This window comes from Mus caroli, chromosome 9 (genome assembly GCF_900094665.2).
Source record: "Mus caroli chromosome 9, CAROLI_EIJ_v1.1, whole genome shotgun sequence".
Classification (NCBI taxonomy): Eukaryota; Metazoa; Chordata; class Mammalia; order Rodentia; family Muridae; genus Mus; species Mus caroli.
Genome location: NC_034578.1, coordinates 11,558,226 through 11,580,675, shown reverse-complemented (window position 1 = coordinate 11,580,675; position 22,450 = coordinate 11,558,226). Strand labels below are relative to the sequence as shown.

General features: G+C 41.3%; 1 long non-coding RNA gene across 2 annotated transcripts; it reads right to left on the bottom strand.

The window, feature by feature from the left end:
* Positions 1 to 1,197: 1,197 nt before the first annotated feature.
* Positions 1,198 to 20,763, bottom strand: LOC110302560. 2 transcript variants are annotated; one of them, XR_003837536.1, is made up of 4 exons: positions 20,406 to 20,763; positions 12,618 to 12,738; positions 2,137 to 4,790; positions 1,198 to 2,010 (listed from the first exon to the last, which is right to left on the bottom strand). It is a non-coding gene; the product is annotated as an uncharacterized LOC110302560 (long non-coding RNA). The 2 variants fall into 2 exon arrangements; XR_002378810.2 differs by having other exon boundaries at positions 1,198 to 4,790.
* Between the last annotated feature and the right edge of the window lie 1,687 nt (positions 20,764 to 22,450).

Here is a 22,450-nt window from a genome sequence, read left to right as displayed (position 1 = left end):
GGGGTGGTAGGAGTAGCTGAGGATGTTAGGAAGTAAAGAAACAAGAATCATTTTTAAACAAATATTCATTTGGTAAGAGTATATAGCACTAAACTATATACAGTATAGCTTGAGAAAGCCTAGTGAAAACACAGCTTTGACGCTCGTTTAGCTAAAGATTGCCAGCAGATTTTCAGGCCTGTGCAACACAAGTGAGCATTCCGAGTGATGGCTGAGTACTCCATAATCTCTTTTTCCCATGGGGAAGTGAGTATGCCGTCATGGAGCTGACTGTTGGCAGGGAAACAGGCATGTTCATGTGGTAATATTTTCAACAAGTTCCGAACAAAGGGAGCATTCTCCTTAGCTTCACAAGCAGGATACTCCATGCCCTACCTGAAAGCTTTCACAATAAAGGTTCATATCTTCCAGAACAGAGAAGAAGCAAGAGCTGAGAAGAAATACACAACTCAAGAAGAATATCATTGGTGGTAGAGATCTCATTATCTCCCACTTACAGGGTCTATGTGTACCTCAAGAATGATACAAAAGAGATGTGTGAAGCTTATCTTTCTGTTGCTATGATACACACCATGGCCAAAAGCAACTTATGGAAGAATGAGGTTATATTAGCTTATGGTCCAGAGGGGGAGCCCATATGGTAGCAAAGAATGGCAATATGTGTCCAGGGGGAAAACTAAGAGATCACATACCACAAACAACAAACACTAAACAAAGAACATGAACTGGAACCAAAGTGAGGATCTAAACTCTCAACTGCCGTGCCAGGCTCTGCCTCCAATGACTCCATAACCTTCCAAACTCTGCCAGGAACTAGGGATCAAACATTCAAATGACGGAGCCTATGCGGGACATTTCTCATTCAAATCATCATAGTCACCAAACACAAGACCCAATAAATACAAATCGAAATGGACTTGTTTCTCATGGCTGATGAGGGACTCCAGAGAAACCCTACTGGAACCATTGCATCATAACAATAGTCACTAGCTTTAATCCCAGCACTTAGGAGGCATAGAGGCATAAAGAGTTCAAGACCAGCCTGGTCTACATAATGAGTTCCAGGAAGGCCAGGGCTGTTACATAGAGAAACCTTTTCTTGGAAATAAAAAAGAAGAAAAAAATAAAAAAGGAAGGAAAGAAAATATAATAAGTCATTACAGTTAGTTTTTTATTTTATTTATTATTATTGACAGATACATCAGTAGCATTGGGCAGTCTATATGTGGTAGTTTCTTAAATACACAGGTACATGTATTACTTAAGCATATAGAGCTACATGTATAGATAAGCACATAAGTACATAAGTGTATTGCACTAACACTACTAAAAGTAGAGATTAGTTGTTCCTATTATCACAGGAGAAGGTGGGTTGCATATTGAATAAAACCTTTTGATTACCCAATCCAATCTGTTTTTTTAAGAACTTGCTTGGTTGCTTAGTAAGTAAAGAACAGAATATAAATCTGAAAGAAAATCCATTACAATTCAGTAGTTATCCAAATCATAAAAGCAGATAGTTCTTGCTCAGAAATGGATTTTAAAATTTGTCATTTGTTTAAAGTGATTTAGGTTTTACAGTTTAAACCAGGGGTAACCTCCACTGGAAAGGCTGCACAGAGTGGCAGCCAGCGGTGAAGCCTCTCTGATTCTTCCTCCCAGCCTTGGCTATGGAACTGAGTTGAGGGGATTTTTTAAGTCAGACAACACAGCAAGGAATAGCAGAATTGTACTGAGTCAAATCTGACCACAGGCAAGTCCTCAGTTAAAGAAACCCACCTGAAGGTCCAGGCATGCAGCTCACTGACTGTCCTCCCAAAGCACAGAACAGACACCACGTCTACCAGCGTCTTCATCATAACTGCCATTTTGTGTGGACGCCTCAGCAGCCCCTCGTTTGTCTTTCATGCTTTGGCCTTACAAAACTGCAGAACTCAGACCATGCTGCAAACGTGACAGCAATCCTGTGGGGGCTTCTCAGAAAAGTCTCTGGTCCACAGGCACCTGTTCCTAGAGGAGGACAAGGTCTCTAGAAGCAGCAGTAACTAAGCTGCCTTTGGTGAGAATGTCAAATTTGGTTATTTTAGAGGGGAAGAAAAGGAAAAGGCATTTTGGAGAGACTGTTTCCACACTCACTTCTCAACGACGAAAGTTGAGCCTTTCCTCCTCTGGGCTCCATAAAACTTTCCTCCAGGCCCCCTAAGCCGAAGGAAAATGCACTCCCATGCCCACCAACCCTGGATGCATGTGCATTTCTATCTCTGCTTCTGATTCCATCATTGTAGTCTGAGAAATAAGAGCAGAAAGCAAATGTCTACAATGAGAGAGCAGAGGGACTGGGCCGTTACCACTATAGGCTGCCACAGCCCACTTACCCAAACTGCACATTCCTATCTACTCCCCATCCTGTGTTAGATGCTTCCTAGAGTACAATGTATGGAGAAGAGCTGCCAGGGTCACAGTTGGATTCACTGTCGCAGCTAGCAACTTTCTCAAGTCCTATAAAAGGAAACCTGTAAAGATATGTTGTTGTGTGTAATAGAGATGGCCATCTCTGGAGGACCACCTTCCATGTAAGCCCATGACATATACCTAGAACATACACCCATGCAACACAACACACACACACACACACACACAACTTTGAGACAGGAACCCTGGAGTTCTAAATGGTGTGTCTAAAGCCCATACTCTTAACTCCAACATGATATTTCCTTTCCTTCCTCTCTGTTGCTCAGTTGTATTACTTTCTGTGACCACCACCACATTAAATTAATTAGCTTTCCATGTGACATGACATTTCTGAAGATTCCATGCCTCACCTTCATCCTAGGTTGAAGAACACATGTAGAGAAAGTGAAAGAAGCAGAATTAAAGTCATCTTAAAAATAAGCAGATCTGGCAAGATGGCTCAGATAAAAGCACTTGCTACCAAGCCTGAGGATCTGTGTTTGCCCCCAAATGTTAAACAAGAACCACTTCCTACAAGTTATCCCCTGACACCCCCCCACACACACACACACAAACACCTTGTAAACATAAACACACACACTAAAGCTTCAACTGCTGCAATTACATTGTTGAAAGTCTTGTTCCAGGACCCTGTGACTTGGCTTTTTATTTGATCTTTTGTTAGGAGCATCATGAAAAGAATGAAAGGCTTACCCTAGGGATGCCACTTAGTGGACCAAGAAGAGTACTCTTGTTCACAGGGAGCCTGTGCTGGGTACAGTGGGTGTTCCAGAGTGGAACAGACTGTGGACTTCTTCCTGCCACAGCCTTTGTTTCCAGTCCTAGTATTTGCAATATCTGACTGGAATTGTTGTTCTCTCCTTGGCCTTGCCATTTGGGGTCTGATCCTATCCACTGATACTACATCCTATGGGTCTTTGGCTCACTCCTACCTTGTGGCCTAGCTATCCCATGTCCAGACTCAAACACTTTCTACTTTGTTATCCCTTTGGCTAGTTGGGTAGGAACATTCTTGCCTCATTCCAGTGAATTACATTCTAATAATGGATCGATTGTAGAATTTTGTTCATTATGTATTATCCCAATCCCTGTGACGCTTGGGATCGAGAAATACATCTAGAAAAGACCAAGCAAGGGGTCATCATATCAGAGTGGGCCAGTCCTACTTATAAAATGAATCAATAACTGCAGGAAGTTAGCAAGTATTTTCACTACCAAGGACTCCAAAAAGCACTGCAGGTAAACCTGGATGTCCTGGTGGCACCAGCCCATGAGTTCTCTGAGGTCTTATTCCTTGGGTGGCTGGAGTTTACGAAGAAAAGAACAGTGGAAAGCTAACAGAAGGAACAGTCCATGCCAGCTACACTCTGCATCTTTCTCCTGACCTGATCACCAGATATGGAAACAATTCTCCTACTTTAAAGAGGGCTTCTGGGGTATCTCTGCTAGATTAGAAGCCTTGAGGATGGCAAGAGCACCTGACTAATCTTCATGTCAGAAGTCAGCTTCATGTGACCTACAGCTACAGGTTCATTAATGTTTGATAAAAATAAACAACTGTGTAAACTCCATGATTACTCTCCCAACTAAGTATTCCTTCAATTAATACCACTTGAACTCAAATATCATTAGCATTTCTAAAATGTTAGCTCAGGAGAAAAAATTAATGAAAGTAATGATTTGCTTTCTCTTTAGATAACATATAATCTTTGCCCCAAACACTTTTATTTAGGTTCAAGCAAACTAAATGATAAAGCTTTCTTTTTCAAGGCTACGTCACTGATCTATGCCACTTAGTGTTAGTTTGTTGTTTAGAAGGCTGAGTCTCTGATCCAGCTAGGATTCTGAGCAAGCAACTGGATACAATTGACTATGATTTTTTTTTAACCTGGACAAATTTTGAACATGCTTCTTAAAACTGCATTGTTTTCTTTTAACATGGACAGGGAATTACAGTCTCTGTCCAACAGTAATTCTGAGGCAATTCATTGGAATCTTAAATAATAAGTGCATTTGGTTTGCTTTTCTCTTTGACACAAAGCCCTTAGGAAGTAAGTGGCTTATGTTGGCCCACAATTTGAGGAGAAACAATTCACAGTGGTGGTGGGAAGACTCTGTGCTGGTGGAAGGCATGGTGGGAAGACTCCCTGGTGGTGGAAGGCATGGTGGGAAGGCTCCCTGGTGGTGGAAGCCATGGTGGCAAGGCTCTGTGCTGGTGGAAGACATGGTGGCAAGGCTCCATGGTAGTGGAAGGCATGGTGGGAAGGCTCTGTGCTGGTGGAAGGCATGAGCAGCTGAGACTCTTCATGTCCTCACATCTTGACAAGGCAATAAATAGAGAAGAGACAGGACATGGGACTGGATTAAAAACCATCAAGAACATCACCCCATGCTCACTTCCTCTGATAACCTCCACCTCCTAAAGGCTTCACAATCTTCCAAAATGGAGCAATAGTGACACTTCCAGTGACACTTGAAGTTCTGAGTGGCATTTCACATGCAAACCACACTGACGACTCAGATGTGTGACTGTATGTAGGACATACACACATGTGAGACAGAAAGCATGTGCTGCACATTCCTGCCACTTCAGACTGAGCACATGGGACCTGGTACAGATTAGACAAGCCAGCACCCAGTCTAAAGGAAGATCTGTCCCACTTTCCTGAAATTGCCAACCCAGTATCTCAGAGACTGTCCCAGGAATAAGGAATTGGTAACTTAGATATTACATGGCCCTCAGTCAGAACCATCATATCTACTTGTCAGGTCTTGGTGACTTCCTAGGGCAGACTGACTCTAGACAAAACTAGAAATATGTCCAAGATAGTCCCTGTGACTCAACAACACATCCCTCTGAACTTTTCTCTACATCCTTTGTACTTTCTCTCTCTTGTCAATACCCTTTGTATACCTAGAACTGCAGGTGGACCTCTTCCTTTCTCTGCTGTCATCCTCCTTGGAACCTAGGGTTCCATGGGTCTCTGGTCTGGCTAGAAACAGCCAAAGTATTACAGCTCTCAGAAGGGGAGTCCATGCAGGGCAGGGAGTAGAGTCCCAGGTCTCACCTCCTTCTGTGGCTGTTTCAATGCCAGCGGCAGGGGCAGGGGCAGTGGCAGTGGTAGGCAGCAGTAGGCCACAGTGGGCGATGGTGGGTGGTATTAACAGGCAGCTTCCTGGCAGGACACTGAACCCAGCCTGCCAGGCTGGTCTAAGGTCAAGCAATGAATGCTTCAGGAGAGAAAACTTTTCCCCAAAGTGTTTCAGCTCAGTAAAACAGCCACTCTTAGACAATTCTCGGTGAAACAACTTGGTTCATGTGGCTAGGGACTTTATAAACATTGAGGAGGAGGGTGGGATCCAGGGGCAGATGTTTCCTGTTGGCTCAGTTTTGGATGCTAGTGATGCTCTAGTAGCATGGGAAAGGACTTCAAGTGTTTTCCCTACGCAACTGATTGTCATGGTCCTCTCAGTTGAGTGTCGCACTTAGGTGTTCTAGAGCAGGTAGAGTTTGGCAGGGAGCTGGCCCCATGACTACTGTACTCAATTCCAAGTTTCCAGAGGTTTGGGCTCACTCAGCCTTATCTGTTCTTCTGTCTGGTGTCAAGCTGTGCTCACCAGAAAAACTTGAAACATGTATGTGAGTGAATGAAGTTAATATTCTAACAAGTGCTCTTGACTTGGGCATATGGCTTAGGAGTAGATTGTTTGCCTGGCATGCATGGGGCCCTGAGCTCAATTCCTAGTATCACAGAAAAGAAAAAGAACATTCTCAAAGAGTGGAGAATGAGTGGGAGTGTGGGGGTGGCGTATAGGTAAACTGAGTATGTGTTCATGTTTGGGCATATGGATGGATTCATCTAGTACCCTCATATACACAAATGAGTTCTAAGTCTGTTGCAGGAGGAGAGTTGCATGGCAGTGACTTGCAATCTTGATTATACATTAGAATCACCTGGAAAGTGTTTAACCATGCTGGAGTCTGGAACTCACTCCAGCCCGGGGAATCGGAATCTTCAGCATCAGCTGCCATTGCAGAACATGCAGGATCTGGCTTGGAAGGTGTAGTGCACTTTTGAATGAAGAACTTGTATTTGTCATGTATTAGTATCTTTTTCATAAAAGGAGATAGTACTCCACCACATGTTTGGCCAGCAGGCCATCTGTCCGTAGAAGAGGCTTGATAACATTGGTTCCTTCTTCCTAGTCTGTCAGGAGTCTAGGCCAGAAATTACACACTAAAAGAAGGAAGTTTGGCTCTATGTAAACAAGTATTTTTCCTTTTGAAGGAAAAAAAAAATCCCTCTGGCAGTCCCTGAACCTCTCAGAACAACTTCTCTCAACTCTGAGTCACCCTCATACTTACAACTCTTAGAGTAGCCCTACCCCAGAGATGGCTATGGTAAGAACTGGAGACTGGTGTGCATAGGATAAAAGGTTTCAACCCACTTCCAGGTTTGAAAACCTATCAAACCCCATCAATCCCTGAGCTTGAAATCTAACCAATCCTTGGATTTGACTTGAAATCACATCAATCCCCACCCTGAAATTTTCCATCCCGGAAAACTCTTTCTCTAAGAAACCCTATATAAACCTTTCTCCTGCTCAGTCCTGTTTCTTGCCCTAATAGAGGCAACCACTATTTTTGTGTCTGTCCCAGTAAATCTCTTACGGGAGGTTTGCTGTGCAGTGTGACTGGTTCCTGACTTCCTGGATACCTTTCCCTTCTGAGCTGTAACACTGACAATGTGCTCTCTCGCTCGCTCTCGTGCTCTCTCTCTCTCTCTCTCTCTCTCTCTCTCTCTCTCTGTGTGTGTGTGTGTGTGTGTGTGTGTGTGTGCACATAGGCACAAAAGTGTGCATGTGAGATAGTAGTGAATATTATGTTTAGAGGATAAATTTGCTGTGATAAAACTTGTAAAAATAAAATTGTTTTAAGCTTCTACTATAAGTCCTGAGAAAGTTGCTCTTGCCTTGAATGTATGCTGTCAGTTAGCCCAAGATGGACCAATTCTTGATCCAATTTGGCTATTCTTTAATTGTTGATTGTTGTAAAATATTTCACTGCCTTAACTATTCCTACAAGGTCACAAGACTAACAAGTTAACTGCTAAGATCTGCTGGTGTGAATGGCTGAGACACCTGCTGGACATGTTACAAAATCAAGCCTTACCTTAAACCAGACAGAATACAAGTAAATTTGGCTCCCTCAAAATTCTAACTTTGTAGTTTTGCCTTTATAATCTTTTGACTAACAATAGCTGGGGCCTTACCTAGAGAACTCTTTCTGGTTTGGTCCTATACATTTCTCTTTTGAGTAAAAAGTCCCTAATTTACTAGAACTGAAACTTGAGTCAGGCTGGTGAATGAATTTCTTAAAGTCCCAACACCCACATCACATGCATGTAGAGGTCAAAGAACAATTAAAAGCCATCCACCTTGTTTTAGAAGAGTCTGTCACTGAACTTGGACCTAGCCAAGTAATGGTTTTCTCTGAGATTAAAAAAATAACATTCAAGTCGGGCAGTGGTGGCGCATGCCTTTAATCCCAGCACTTGGGGGCAGAGGCAGGCAGATTTCTGAGTTCAAGGCCAGTCTGGTCCGAAAAGTGAGTTCCAGGACAGAGAAACCCTGTCTTGAACCCCACCCCCCAAAAAATAATAATAATAAAATAACATTCAGTTGCCATTTTGAGCAGGAAGGCAAACAACTCAAAAATAGCTTCAGGAAATTCCTGAAATTGACCAGATTTGCTTACTCTGTCAGAGTAAGCAGTGAAAACTGACAGAAGAAATCTGAGCTGCAGAGAAGAGTTTCAGACCAGACTAGCTGCCCAGAAGAGGTTTAGAGCAACTGAGGCACCTAGAAAGGACATTCTCCAACCTGTTGGGCTGCCTGCAGGCTGTGCTGTGTGCTCCAGGTTCCCAGCTTTATAATCACCCATGCTGGGGTGAGCTTTGGTGATGCAGCTGTCTCTGAGTCACTTCTGCTCCTGGAAGTAACCCCTCCCCCATATTCCTGTAAGGAACTCCAATAAGCTCATTGGTTCACCAAGTTGGACTTTGGTGGTATCTGTTTTCAATCTGTCATGGGTTCCCTCTCTGGGTTGAGTAGGTATATGTGTTGCATCTCCCCAGGAGAAATCTTGTCCCACAAAAGCTAGACTGACTGGCTGGCTGGAAAGTCCTGGGGATAATCCCTGTCTCTGCCTCTCTGGTGCCATGATTTAGAATACATACCACCATGCCAGTCTTTTTATGTGGGCTTTAGGGGTTGAACTCAGGTTAATGTGCTTGCAAGGCTAAGCTATCACCCCAGCCCCTGGGCATTAGTATTTTTGAAGAAGTTTTTAAAGTAAGTCAAAGAATAAATGCAATAGTCCAAAGACAGATTTACCTTCCAGCTATGTCATTTATAACATGACCTTAGACACAGCACACAAATTCCCACAGATTGAAAATGGAGATGTTATTCAGCTTACAATCATAAAGATAAAATGATTGATATAAGTTAGAGCTTTTAAACCCATAGAGCAGTGGTGGCTTTAGCTTTGATCATTTTGAAGATAACAATCTCTCTAGCCAGTTGTATAACTGGACAAAGCCTTTCTGAGACAGTCTAGTTCTCAGAGTGGGATATAACCTCTAGACACAGAAGCACATCCAACGACATGAGGTTGGATGTAACTAAACTGTTTACTTTCTTTGTGTTGAGAATTCATCAAACTTTAGGCAAACTGAAATGGTACATTTATCTGTCGCAAACAATAATTTGCCTGCTGGTGAATGGTTGCAGGGACTTACTCCTGTAACACAGCTTCTCCATTCCCAGCGGCTTCCTCCTGCCCTACAAGACTCCCCCACTGGCAGGACTTGGAAGGAGTGCAGTACAGTTCATTATTCTGCTCACGCAGGTTCTGGGCATCAGGTTTGATTTAGCTGCTAGAGCAATACAATGCTGGGATATTTTCAAGCCTTTAGACCTTGGCACTGTAAATCTGCCTGGATGTCAGCCAAGAAAAGTATTGAGATATGAGCTAGCCTTATGTCCTCAAAGACCATTCATTACTCCTGTAATAAAGGGGAAAACAATAAATGTTGCAGTTAGACTCGCCCCTGTGACACACTTTAAATATCAAGAAGGACAAATTGGAAAATTTCAGAAATACTTCTGTACCTCCCCATGCCCCTTGGCATTCAGACGCTCATTACACACTGTGGCCCCACAATGTTCTAATGTGTCTTTGGTAAGTGGTTCTCGACCTTGTCATATTATTTGGGGGATTGGGAGAAATCAGCATCTCAAGGGTGGCTTCAGACTTTAAAAGCTGGTTCATGTTGACTTAAAAATCTGCGTATTAGAGCTAGGGAGCTGGCTCAATTGATAAAGTGCTTACCCTGAGTTAAATTCACAGAACCCATAAAATAATGCTGGCATAGTAATATGCACTTATAATCCCAAAGCTGGAGAGGTGGACACAGAAAGATCCCTGGGGCTTACATCCCAGCCAAGAAGATGTCACTGCGCCGGGCGTGGTGGCGCACGCCTTTAATCCCAGCACTTGGGAGGCAGAGGCAGGTGGATTTCTGAGTTTTAGGCCAGCCTGGTCTACAAAGTAAGTTCCAGGACAGCCAGGGCTACACAGAGAAACCCTGTCTCGAAAAACCAAAAAAAAAAAAAAAAAAAAAAAAGAAGATGTCACTGCTGAGGATGGCACTTGTCATCCTTTGGTCTGCAATGCATGTGCACACACATGCACACAGCCGTATTTTAACATGCATCCTTGAGCCTGAGTCCCCTGCATACCATGTTTGTGCATCCCTGCTTGATAAATTCCTTTCATCAAAGCCTCCTAAGCTATTGTAATAAGGTACTTGCTGTTCTCCATCTCAGATACCAAGCAATGAGACCAAAATGGGATCCATGCAGTGGTTAAGTCAGAAACACATAGCAAGTGACTGAGCAGAGACCCCACCCCAGCTCTGCTGGTACCAGGAGTGAAGTAGTTCCTACCTTTGTTAGTCATGGGTCTCTAGAGGAACAGAACTATAAAATAAATCTCCACTTTTGCTCTTGTTTTCATTCATTCATAAATATATATATATATACACATATATACTTTCTTTTCCATATTATATGATTATATAGTACCAGTTATATATGTGATTATGGTATATATTAATATAGATATATACTCTATTATACACAGATATTAATATATATTTAAGGTCAGGGTTAAGTCTGTTTCATTTTATATTCCTAGGACCTAATACTGCCTTCTAAGTAGTAGGTATTAACAAATTGGTTATTGGGGGTAGCAGAGAATTTTTTCTGAACTTGCACATAGACACAGTCACATAATTAAAAAAACAAATCGAAAGAAAATCTATGAAGGAGACAGGTCTTACTACCTCCCATGTTTTGGATGGTATGGTTCCACAGTATGGAAATTGAGGTTCAACAAGGTTAAGTGACTAATCTAAGGTCACACAGCTAAGTAGTTTAGCCAGACTTCTTCCAGGGCTCTCCCTCTGAATAATTCTGTTTTTTTGTTTTTTTTTTTTCAAAATTATTCACACAGCCTGGACTGCTGTTGATATCTGGGGCAACATGTGTTTAATATATACAGTTATTAGAGTGGCTTACAAGCTAGTTCAACATTGTTGTCGACCATGAAAAGTCCAAGAATCCAGGAGTTATTCACTCTACAAAGCTGGATGTCTCAGTTGATTTTTGTGTATGCCAGAACTAAAAGTAGTATGAATTAGGACATTTATTAAAGAACGAACTTGTCAGTGAGAGTGAAGGCAAGTAGGCAAAAAGAGCCAGCTTCCTTCTTCCATGTTCCTTATTTAGGCTGCCAGCCTAAGGTGTAGCCCAGATTAAAGGTATACCTCCCCACCTCAGAAGTTCCAGTTTAAAGGTAAGTCATCCCACTTCAAATAATACAATTTAAAAAAAAAACCAAAATCTCACAGGTGTTCCCAGCCACTTGGGTTTTAGTTAATTCCAGATGCGGTCTAGTTGATAACCAAAAATAACCATTACATCATCCTACGTACTGGCTCCTGGGTAGGGATTTTTAGAAATGTCACTAAAGACATAGGGCCTATAATTATTTTGTGTCTTCCTGGTATTGTACTTAGCAGTTTCCCTGAAAACAAACCTAAGAGGGAAGTGTCCTCAGAGACACAGTAGATGAGGATAATGACAGTCAGGATCCTGACAAGGACCATGACTCAGAAACCAGAGAGAGATTTCAGCTATGAATTTCTGGTAACCCTGGAAACCTGCTTCCATAGCAGGGGCTACAAGTCCTCAAAGGACAGGGTGAAGGTTCGAAATGTAATTGGAGCGGGCAAATGGAGCCCTTGAGAAAGAAATCTCCCTCTGTATCTATGAATGCTCCTCTGCTTGGCATGCCCCAGGGCAAAATACTACAGCTAGGTGGGTCAGACATCTGGGTCTTGGATGGGTATCCCTGCTCCAGGATCTCATGCTCTTGTCCTGCCTGATTCAAACTCCAGTTACCAAGAGCAGTCCAGGCTGTGCCAGAGACTGAAAGAACAGAATTATTCAGAGGGAGAGCCCTGGAAGGAGTCTGGCTAAACTACTTAGCTGTGTGACCTTAGATTAGTCACTCAGGCTCTCAGAACCTCAATTCCATATCATGGAGCCATACCTTCCATAATACTGGACGTAGTAAGACCTGTCTCCTCCATTGGTTTTCCTTAGATTGTTGGAGAACCTGGTTGCTAAGGTCACAGTCTACCATGTCCGAGAGCTCTCAAAGCTTGGTGCAAAATGGAGGATTCTCTTTCTCAGTGGGGCTTCCCTTTCTCTACCTAGCTTTCTTTGGAGAGTGTTTCTGAACGCCAATGCCTGACCTTACGTGAAGGATAAGCCTACACAGAACTTTCTGCAAGTGCTACATGATTCAGAAAGAGTCTTGCTCTTTCTCCCTGCCCATATGATAATTAGGTACTGTGTTATGGCCAATCAGCCCTTCCTTGCCCATATGATAATTAGGTACTGTGTTAGGACCAATCAGCCCTTCCTTGCCCATATGATAATTAGGTACTGTGTTAGGACCAATCAATCAGCCCTTTCCACTCATACCCCGTAAGAGCCCTTATATAGTCTACCTGGAACAATGAAGTAGTGTTCTCACTGAAGCTCACTCCTGGAAGTTCCTCCATCATACTCATGGCCATCTGAATCCTGCTCATGGCTTCTGTCTACCCTCATGGGTTGGTGGCCAAAGACCTATGAGAAAAAGAGAAACCCATGGTTTGGGTTTTTGTTTGTTTGTTTGTTTGGTGGTTGGTTGGTTTTGTTTTTTAACAGTGTTTGAATAAATATTTGTTAATGTAAAATGTATTTATTGCTCAACAAGCACTCAACCACTGAGCCATCTCTCGAGCCTCTATCATGTACTTTTGTATTGATAAAATTTAACTAATGTTATAATTGTTAGGTTTGGTTGTTTTGTTTTGTTTGGGGTGAGTACAAACATTTGAGGTTCATACTTCCATTGTCACACTGAAAGTTGCTGTAACTTGACAGATGTCACTGAGTACTAGGCTTCCTGTACTGTGTTTCAGACTGGACAATCACAAAGTTGGTGTGGAAAAGACAAGGACGAGACCTGGGAGGCTCCCTGACAGAATGGCTCACCCACCAGTGAGTCACCTCACACTTCACTAGCACACTAGCAAAATGGAAATGAAATATTTCTCAGGAAAGATAATGTATTAACTATTTAACTTTATTAGATGTATTAATCACTTAACTGAGTTAGTCTATCCACAAATATTTCAAGTACCATTCTGAAGCATATATCCTGTGAGACGTTCAGAGCTTGCCATGCTGATCTGTGAGAAGCTGTGGGCTCCTCTAGACAAGAAAAACTGAGCAGAAGGGGGACTTCTCATCTCCTTCCCTCTTCTCAGTGACAGAAAGTATTCCAGGGAGATGGGGGTGCATCAGCATGCACCTCACTGACATGGAGAGCAGAAATGACCCTGTATTAATATAAACCTAGAGAGAGACTTGGGAATCTCGTTTGTTATCATGTCTTACGTGTCTGGATAACTCTGTCTCTTGCAGCAAATTTAGAGAGGCTCACAGATACACACATACACAGTGTCAGATTTCACCCCATTCCCAAAGCACCATGATCATCCACAAGTCAGGAAAACACTACGTGTCCTTTGACAATTGCAGGGCATAGATGTTTCTGTGTTCTCTGTTCCATCTCTCTTAACATGTTAAGTACCTTAACATACCTTACCTGCCTCTAGCATCCTACTTTACAACAGGAAGAAGACTGTGGCCGGATTGCAACATATAGATCTCTTTTAGGCTTTAAAAGAAAATCTTTTAATTCTTTATAAAAGAAAATCTTCTATTCAGCCTTGCCCAAGCCACCTGCTTCTCTAGAAAATTACCAGACACTTACCCAAGACTATAGATTGAATTCCTGTAACACAGCAGCAGTCATTAGAGGTGTTACTGGCTATGTCAGATTTTCTTTGGGTATAAATTTTCATTTCTTCTTCCTGTCAACCCTCAACCGTGGAAATAAGATGGCAAGGTCAAAAAGGTGCTGCTGTGAATTCTGAGAAAGACAGGCTCTCATAAAGCAGCATCCTCATGTAACCATGGAAAGTCTTTACTCTCTCAGGACTTTACCTCATCTTTAAGTCTGGAATAAACTCAGAGACTGCTGGTCTATAGCTGCTAGCAGCCACTGGTTACTGTATTCCTGAAAGAAAAGCTTGGGGTGAATGGGAAAGACGGCTAGAGAAATAACGAGCCAAGATAAAGTTCTCTGATAAGTCTTAATGTTTTAATTCTAAGGTCTGAATATAAAGGGGAAAACCCATCCCCCACTTTGCCAGGATCTGATTGCTTTGCCAGGATCTCTTCGAGAAGACAAGCTCAGCTGCTCAGCAGGTAGTGGCTCCTTGCAGAAACTGCAGATGTGGCAGGAAAATAGACTTTACCTAGGTTGAAAGACTCCACCCTAGGTGAGCTAGCCTTCTTAAGGCTGAAGGAGGGCACAGTTCCTCCATTTTTATTTATTAAAAATTAGCTGGACTGGGGCATAAGATTTACTTATTTATTTACTTACACATGCAGCTTGTTTGTGTTTATTTGCACAAACATAGCCTTTTAGTATTTATTATTAACAAGCATGGCCTCTTAGCACATGCCCCTGTCTTAGGTTGATAAGAGTCATAGGTCAGGTGCCTGTTTTGGCTGCCAGCCCTCAAAGCACACCTTTCTCCCATTCAGAACAAAGCCATGATATGCACTCAATGCATTTTTTTCCTAGTGATGTATACTGCCACCTGAACTTTGCTGAAGGCGAGCCTTATGGAGGTAACCGACCTGCTTAAAATACAAAGTCAAAAGTTAAAAGCAACAGGATTAAAATTGTCTGTGGAGATGTCCCAAGCACTCAATTAAGTTGCAAAGTAGCAATGATCAGACCCAGGGTCTGGCCTCCCTATGTGGGGGAGGTGGCTTTGAGAATCAACAGAAAAAAACTGTTACTTCTCGGGTAAATAGTGGTAAGAGCCAGGTAAGCTGGCTGATAAAGATTTTTAATCCATCTTCATAATTGGAATCTCCAATAATTTATTTCTAGACTGCACGGACTGGACTCAGTCAGTTCCTCAACCTGTGGGAGAATCAGGATTCCAATACTCAGGTGGGCAAGGAGTCAGTGAGGTGACAAATAGACCCAAACTCCAGAGAGAGTGTTGGATCTGAGTGTAATTTCTCAAAGCGAGCATCAGACTTATATTACAGAGGAAAACAAGGAAGTTAGGTAATACATTAAGGTCATCCATGGTACATTGAGGTTACCTAATGCAAAATGACTCATTACACAAAACAGAAATGCATTACATAAAAGCTAACAGGAACCAGGCAGTGTTTACAACTGGGATAAAAAGCAGCCCCACCTAAGGTGAGCTTATTCTTAGAAGCCAAGGGCAAGGGCTTTATGCCCTTGCCATAGTTCCAATTCTAGTCTATTGTATAATCCATCTTTTCCCTAGGCCATTGTAAATTCCTGTGTATGGAAGTGACTCAGCTGTTATTCTAAGTATTTACTCTAGTTCCTTCTTAGACCACAACCCACCTTCCTCCTAGGCCATTGTAAACTCCTGTATATGGAAGTGACTTAGTTGTTATTTTATGTTTCTGTAGGGAACCTCCATTTATCAGAGAAAGCCACCAACTTTCGTCTAATTTGTAATATAGTCTTCCATACATGACTGTAAAATGAAAATTCTGTTTACTTTGTTTAACTAGCCCTGAGATTTCCAGCTCTTTTCCAGTAAATTGTAAAACAATATTGAAGGAAAGCACACAGATCCGTTCACCAACTGATGAAGGGACAAGTTTGAAGAATTCGTGCCCAGACTCCAGGAGACTAAGCATCCTTGAAACTTGAGTACAAGTTGGACTTGTGACACAGTTTCCACTGGAGTGGGTGTGGCACTAGACCCGTCCATGATTTAGTAAGAATAACTGGTCACATTAAAGGAAAGAGAAGAATAATTATAACTCCTCCTTTTGATTAATTTTTCTAAGTCAGTTTCCACAGTCTCTATGTTCTCTGCCCCACAAGGTCTAAAAGCAAGGCAGCATGTTTAATCTGGGACATAGGCAAACAAATGTGGGTCAAGGAACATACACCCAACACAGCTTTCCTGTCATCATTGCCAGGGCACACAGCAAGCTCACAGGTCAGCATTATCCTTTTGTGTCTGCATGTCACACCAATCACTCTGGCAGCTAGCAAGCTCCTGCAGCATTCTGTGGAAAAAAACACAAACATGCCCTCTTCCCCATATTAAATATCTGATCAGGATCAGGCCATATGCCAATGAGTGGATACTTTCATCTCACCTATGCATGAGTATGCCTAGTTATAAGATGCTGTAGACACTCAGCAAAGAGTTCCTTGGCATCCAAATTTTTTAAATTTTAAAAATAAAAGGCTTGATTTAAATAATAATTTAAATTAATTATATTTAAATATAATCCCCCTTTTTGTTTTTTAAGGAATTATAGTTTTAAAGTTCCACAATACCTTGTCCTTGGGAATGATAAAAAAAAAATCCCATAACATGGAGAACATTAAATTGTTGACAAAACATCTCAAATGCTTGACTGTAATAGCCAGTTCCATTGTCTGTTTTAATCTGATTTGGAACACCAGTCATAGAAAAAGAATGCAGGTAATGACTGATTACCTTTTTAGTTGCTTCTCCTGTTAAAGCAGTTGCAACTAGAAAGCCTGAAAAGGTGTTAGTAGTCACATGTACATATTTTATTTTTCAAAAATCAGAAATATGGGTATCCATTTGCAATAATTGATTAAGTAATCCTCGAGGACTAACACCATTATGTGGAACAGGCAGAAATTGAGGCCAATGAGAACAAGTCTTTTCAATTTGACATGCACATTCTCTAAAAATACCAAATTACTATCTCAAGCCATTACTATTTTGATGATGTAAAGAATGAAATTATATGACCAATTGTTCTTGTGTAAGGCCTATAATCTGCATGGGATACAAATCTGTGGTGGCATTGCCTTAAAGGGTCTTGTCCAGGCAGTCCAGGATGAGTTTTTAAATGTCCAAAGACAGTCCTTTAAAGGAACAGTATTTTCTCTTATCTTGAGTTATATATGCATAAACAATTGCAAAATTTGAGAATTAGCAGTATCTAAAAGAGAAACAACTTCAAGCAATTGTAAGCCCTGCGCTATATACATATATTGGCTATCAATATACAAATTAAAAGCTTGATTTTAACAGTTTAAAAACACTGACTACAGCACATGGTTCAATTATCTGTGCTGAAGCAGGAGGAAACTCAAAAGAATAAACATGTGATCCAATCACATATACTTCTCTCCCATAGAAGGGCTGTTTATCAATACAGTAGATGTATTCTTTATAGAATGCATGCATAAATTTACAGAAATTGCAAAAGCATGCATACAAGCAAACCTTAACAACTTATCTTTTGGATAATGATTATCATTTAACCTAAAAAGTCTGCTATGCAATAGGATATCAGTATTCCTTAATAACCAATTTAATTGCTGTTTGAAACAAGTGTGTCAGGTTTTTAAGACATTCTTTCGAAAATACCTTCATGATTCTATCCTACAATTTTTTATTAACATCATAACAGCTTGGAGATGGAAAAAGATGAATCGACATTAATGTTCTCTTTTCCCAAAGAATTGCTGTGGACACACTGAGTAACAATAACTAACAATTGATTACAATTGCTAACAATTGGTTACAGAAGCTTCCTCTACATTTTGCAAAGCTATTGTCTTTCAGCAATTAATTTGCATCTCCCTTGCTAACATCCAACAAAGGCTTGAGTCCTCCTGTGGTGAGCTTAAAGTGAAGTCTTAGCCAATTAACATCTCCTAGAAGATTTCAAAAATAATTTGAAGTAAGCAAATCTTTTCTTTCTTGAATTTTCTGTACCACACTTTTTCTAGGATATAACTGAGGCCCCAAATATTGAAAAAGATATTACCTCAGAATGTTTTCTGGAGCAGTAACTACTCCCTAAAATTTTAAAGCTTGTTGTATAAGAGCAAAGATAGTAAAATTCCCCTTCAGAGGGATTAGTTAATAAAATACTCTCCACATAATAAACAATATACACTGAAAGATTCAAAGTCCTTGCTTCTTATACTGAAGCAGAGACAATTATTTTTTTCCATAATGTAAGGCTTTTAACCATTCCTAGAGGCAAAACTTTCCAATGATTACAGACTCACTAGAAGCAAACCCTTCACAATTAACAAGATGCAAAGGAAAAAAAAAAACCTTCGAAATCAATAATAATTCTATATGGCGTAGGCAGGCAGATTGTAATGCCTTTAGAAGTTCCACAGCCTCATTGACCTTTCATAAAACTTAAGTTTAAACTTTATTTTGACCAACACCTGGATAGATCTGTAATAATGATGTTTTGGCTTAAAAATAGTTCCCCAGGAGCGAGGTGAGGTGAGGCCCCAAAAACTTCCCTAAGCAGGGTTTGCAAAACAAAAGAAATGTCACACCTCTCTGAGGGTGCTCTAAGCTTTGCATTAACTCAAATGTAAATATTTCTTAATCTGAGCATACTGCCTAAATCCTGACCCAAAGATTATCCTGCAGTGAGGACAGATTCCAGGGGAGCAATTCTACTGTCTGTCTAAACCTCTAATTTTTGGACAGTCTTTCCTAAGATGATTTATACTTAAAACATTCCTTATCACCTCATTGCTGTGAAAGCATTGCTTGTATGTACTGGAGTCCCCTGCAAGGCAGCAACCATAGCTAGACTCTGATTGTATGAGGGTCCAATTTCTGCACAAAGACGAATATATCCAGATAAGCCTGTCTTTGCTTTGTATGGCTGTCTGGCCGCAGAGAGCTGTATTAAGTGTTCTCATGAGACAATTGTGTAACAAAAGGAACCCTTGATTGAGGGTCTCAAAAAATTCTACTAGCTGTTTTTAGTAGCCTATCCACAAACTCCTGTTTGGTAACCAATAAATTTCCTCTGAGATCTACTTTCCAATCTTGAGGGGTTAAATTTTGCTTCTACCACTGTATCTGATAAAACTTGTGTAAAGGTGGTAGCAGGCCCATATGGGCCACAGCTGTTTTTAACGTTTATTACTCTAGCAATCATCCTAATTACAATATATGGGTGAGTTAAGAATCCTGAGCTTACAATCAAACTGCAAACTGCAGCCAATCCCACACTAGCAATTTAACCATAATTTTTAAGTTTCTTTTGCAATACTAGAACATAACCATAACTTTTGAAAATCAAAACCCAATTTTAAGCAATCTATTCTCTTTACCAGAAGCATCACTTTCACGTTACAAAGTTTGGCTGCCAGTTCTTACATATGAATGCATAACACTGCAACTTATAATGCTTCATTAAAGAGACACTGTTTTAAATCTTACCCCTTATAAGTCTAGTTTCTAGGATAAGAACTACATGAAATATTATCCCAACATAGAAGTATCTTTAGAGGTCTGGTTTCCTGGGCTGGTTCATGCCACTTGTTGTTTAAAATGACTCCAACCCTGAATTACCAGTTTTAAGCTAACTTTCTGTTACCAATGTTACACCTTTTTAAATCATACCTGATAACTTACAAACCAATACTCTATGACCAAGACATGCAGAGTATATGTATACCTTTAAAACGAGCCAGAAACCAAGTGAAGCAGTTACACGAATCTTATAAATTTAGACCAAAGAATATTTACTTTTCTAGGTATAATTTCAAGAGAAAAGGCACCTTGTCATTTGATAAGCCCAGTAATCACAATTGCAGAGATTTTTCTAGAAAAAGACACCCATCAACTAATTTGCCTTAGAACTAAGAAGCTGCTGACTCCTCTTAAAAGCAGCTTTTCAGCAGGGCCTCTCCTGCTGTGCTTGACTCCTGGCTAAGGGTTCGGAGCAACTGAGACTGAATCAAGAGATGGATAACCAGCAGATAAAGTTTAACCATATTTTCTTTTCAACATGAAACATAGAACAACAGCCATTCAGACAACAAAACAAAACCAGACAAATTGACTCGTGAACGATTTGGTGCACCAAGGACAGATAATACAGAGAGGGTAGAGAACCTGATGGAACCAGAACTTAGGATGTCTCCTGTAGAGGCCAGAGAGGAAGCAGGACATCTCCAGATTTCCCTCTGTCCCTAGGAGAGTTCCAAAATCCATTTTCCTTCTCTCTTGATCTCTCTCATGTCATTTGTATATCTAGCATCTCCTTTTTGTTGTTGTTATTGTTATTTGTTTTTTACTCATTTTACATTATTTTATTTTATCTTATTTTATTTTAAGCCCTACTCCTCTCACCTGATGCAGTTCTTGACTCTGGACAAATGCCTATTTAGAATTTTCCAGTCCCATTTTCCACTGTCAATCCCTAGCTGATAGCAGCATTGGGCTGATGCTGACTCAGTTTAGCCTGTATCCTTTTTGCACCCGTGTAATCAACAGCCTTCTGTCACTGTCCTCGCCACCCACAGAGACAGGAACAACATGGACACCAAGGCGGGTTCACACAGCAACTTCTTTACTTCAGGCTTTTTCTCTTACAGCTCTCTTCCCCAGCAGCTTCTTCTTCCTCCATCCTTCTTGCAGCTTCTCTTACAACAACTTCTCTTAAAACAGCTTCTCTTACAAAACTAGCTTCTACTTCCGGCAAGGGCTGTAACAACAACAAAACTCCTATACTTGCGCTGACTGACCTCATCTAGCTCCTCCCCACCTCATCCAATCAGAATTCACTCACACTCCAGGCATGAGCTCAGGTTGGTCACCGATAGGCTGACAGGTCCAGATTACCAGGAACAGTCCAGCCTGGCAGGCAGCACACGCATGCAGCCACACTGTGCATGCTCGGGCAAGGCAGTAAACATCTTGGCCCATGCAGCTGCACCCGCTTCCTGCAGCCTTCAAAAGATGAAATTTATAGTGCTAACATTAATGCTGTGTGTTGCTTACCATGCAGGATACCGTCCTCTTCCTTTTTCTGTGGAGCCCCACTGGGTTCCTAAAAGGAAAGCTAGAGTGGATAGGAAGGATGACGAGACAAATAATGACCTAAGACAAAGTTCTCTGATAAGGTTCAATGTTTTAATTCTAAGGTCTGAATATAAAGGGAGGAACCCATCCCCCACTTTGCCAGGATCTCATTGCTTTGCTAGGATCTCTTCTAGAGGACAAGCTCAGCTGCTCAGCAGGTAGTGGCTCCTTGCAGGAAACTGCAGATGTAGCAGGACAATAGACTTTACCTACTTTGGAAGACTCCACAGTAGGTGAGCTAGCAACTGTGGCAAACAAGGTCTGATCAGGCCTGCTCAGGGCTGGGGGAGGGCATTCTGGTCACACTGAGGTGTCTGACTCCAAAGAAACATTCCAGAGATGATTCCAGAGATGAGAGCTTACACTTCGTCTTTACATTTACCAAGCCCTAGACTCCCCCCAATGTGGAGAGCATTTTAGAGTAGAGCCTCCTTCATTGTGCTAATGTGTTAAAATTGTGTGTGTGTGTGTGCGCGCGTGTGTGTTTTCTCCCTCCTCCTCCAATTGCACAGCTTCAGAAGACTGTGATACCTTGAGCTGGTAAACTCCTATTTGCCACTTAAGTGGCTACCAAATGGCCTGGAGCATGATTAATGTTCAATTCGAACTGTTGAACAAAATAATGAAGGAACAGGCTTGGGGTGGAAATGCTTAAACAATTCATCACTACTTATTCTAATTCCTCTGTGCAGCTCACTTTCTGTTCTGTGTTCATCCTGGCTCAGCTGTGGGAACCATCAGATGATAGAGGGAGTGTAAATGCTTGTGTATATATGCGCATGCGTGTGTATCATAATGGGGACACACACAGTACTGAACTATTCAGAAGACATGTCAAACAAAACACGCTCTCCAACACATTCTGCTGAGCTGTACATCAGCACCTGCATGGCTGTTAGTGTTCATCTTCTTTACTGGCCAATGCCCTAAGGGGTTCAGTAGTGCACAGACCTTTCTGCTGTGCTGGCTGGTATAGATTATTTTTCAAGGGTACACAGTTAACTAGCAAAAGTTACAGCCATCCAGTGCTTTAAATTATACATGAAATCGTAATAAAAATTTTAAAAGGTAACCAATACTGCCATTTGTATTTAATTTTGTAACATGTGAAAGATAGTTTGGGGTTTGTTCTTGAATAGATGTCAGATCTTTCCTTACCTGGACTCTGTATCTGTCTAGCATCCAATAAAACCCCTGCTTTGATATGTCTCTTATACTACAGTAGGGCTTACATTTCTCCCAAAGCTTGGGATTGAATTCAGAGATTTCTAGGGGCATCTGGGTCAAGGACTTGATAGAAAAATCTTTATCAG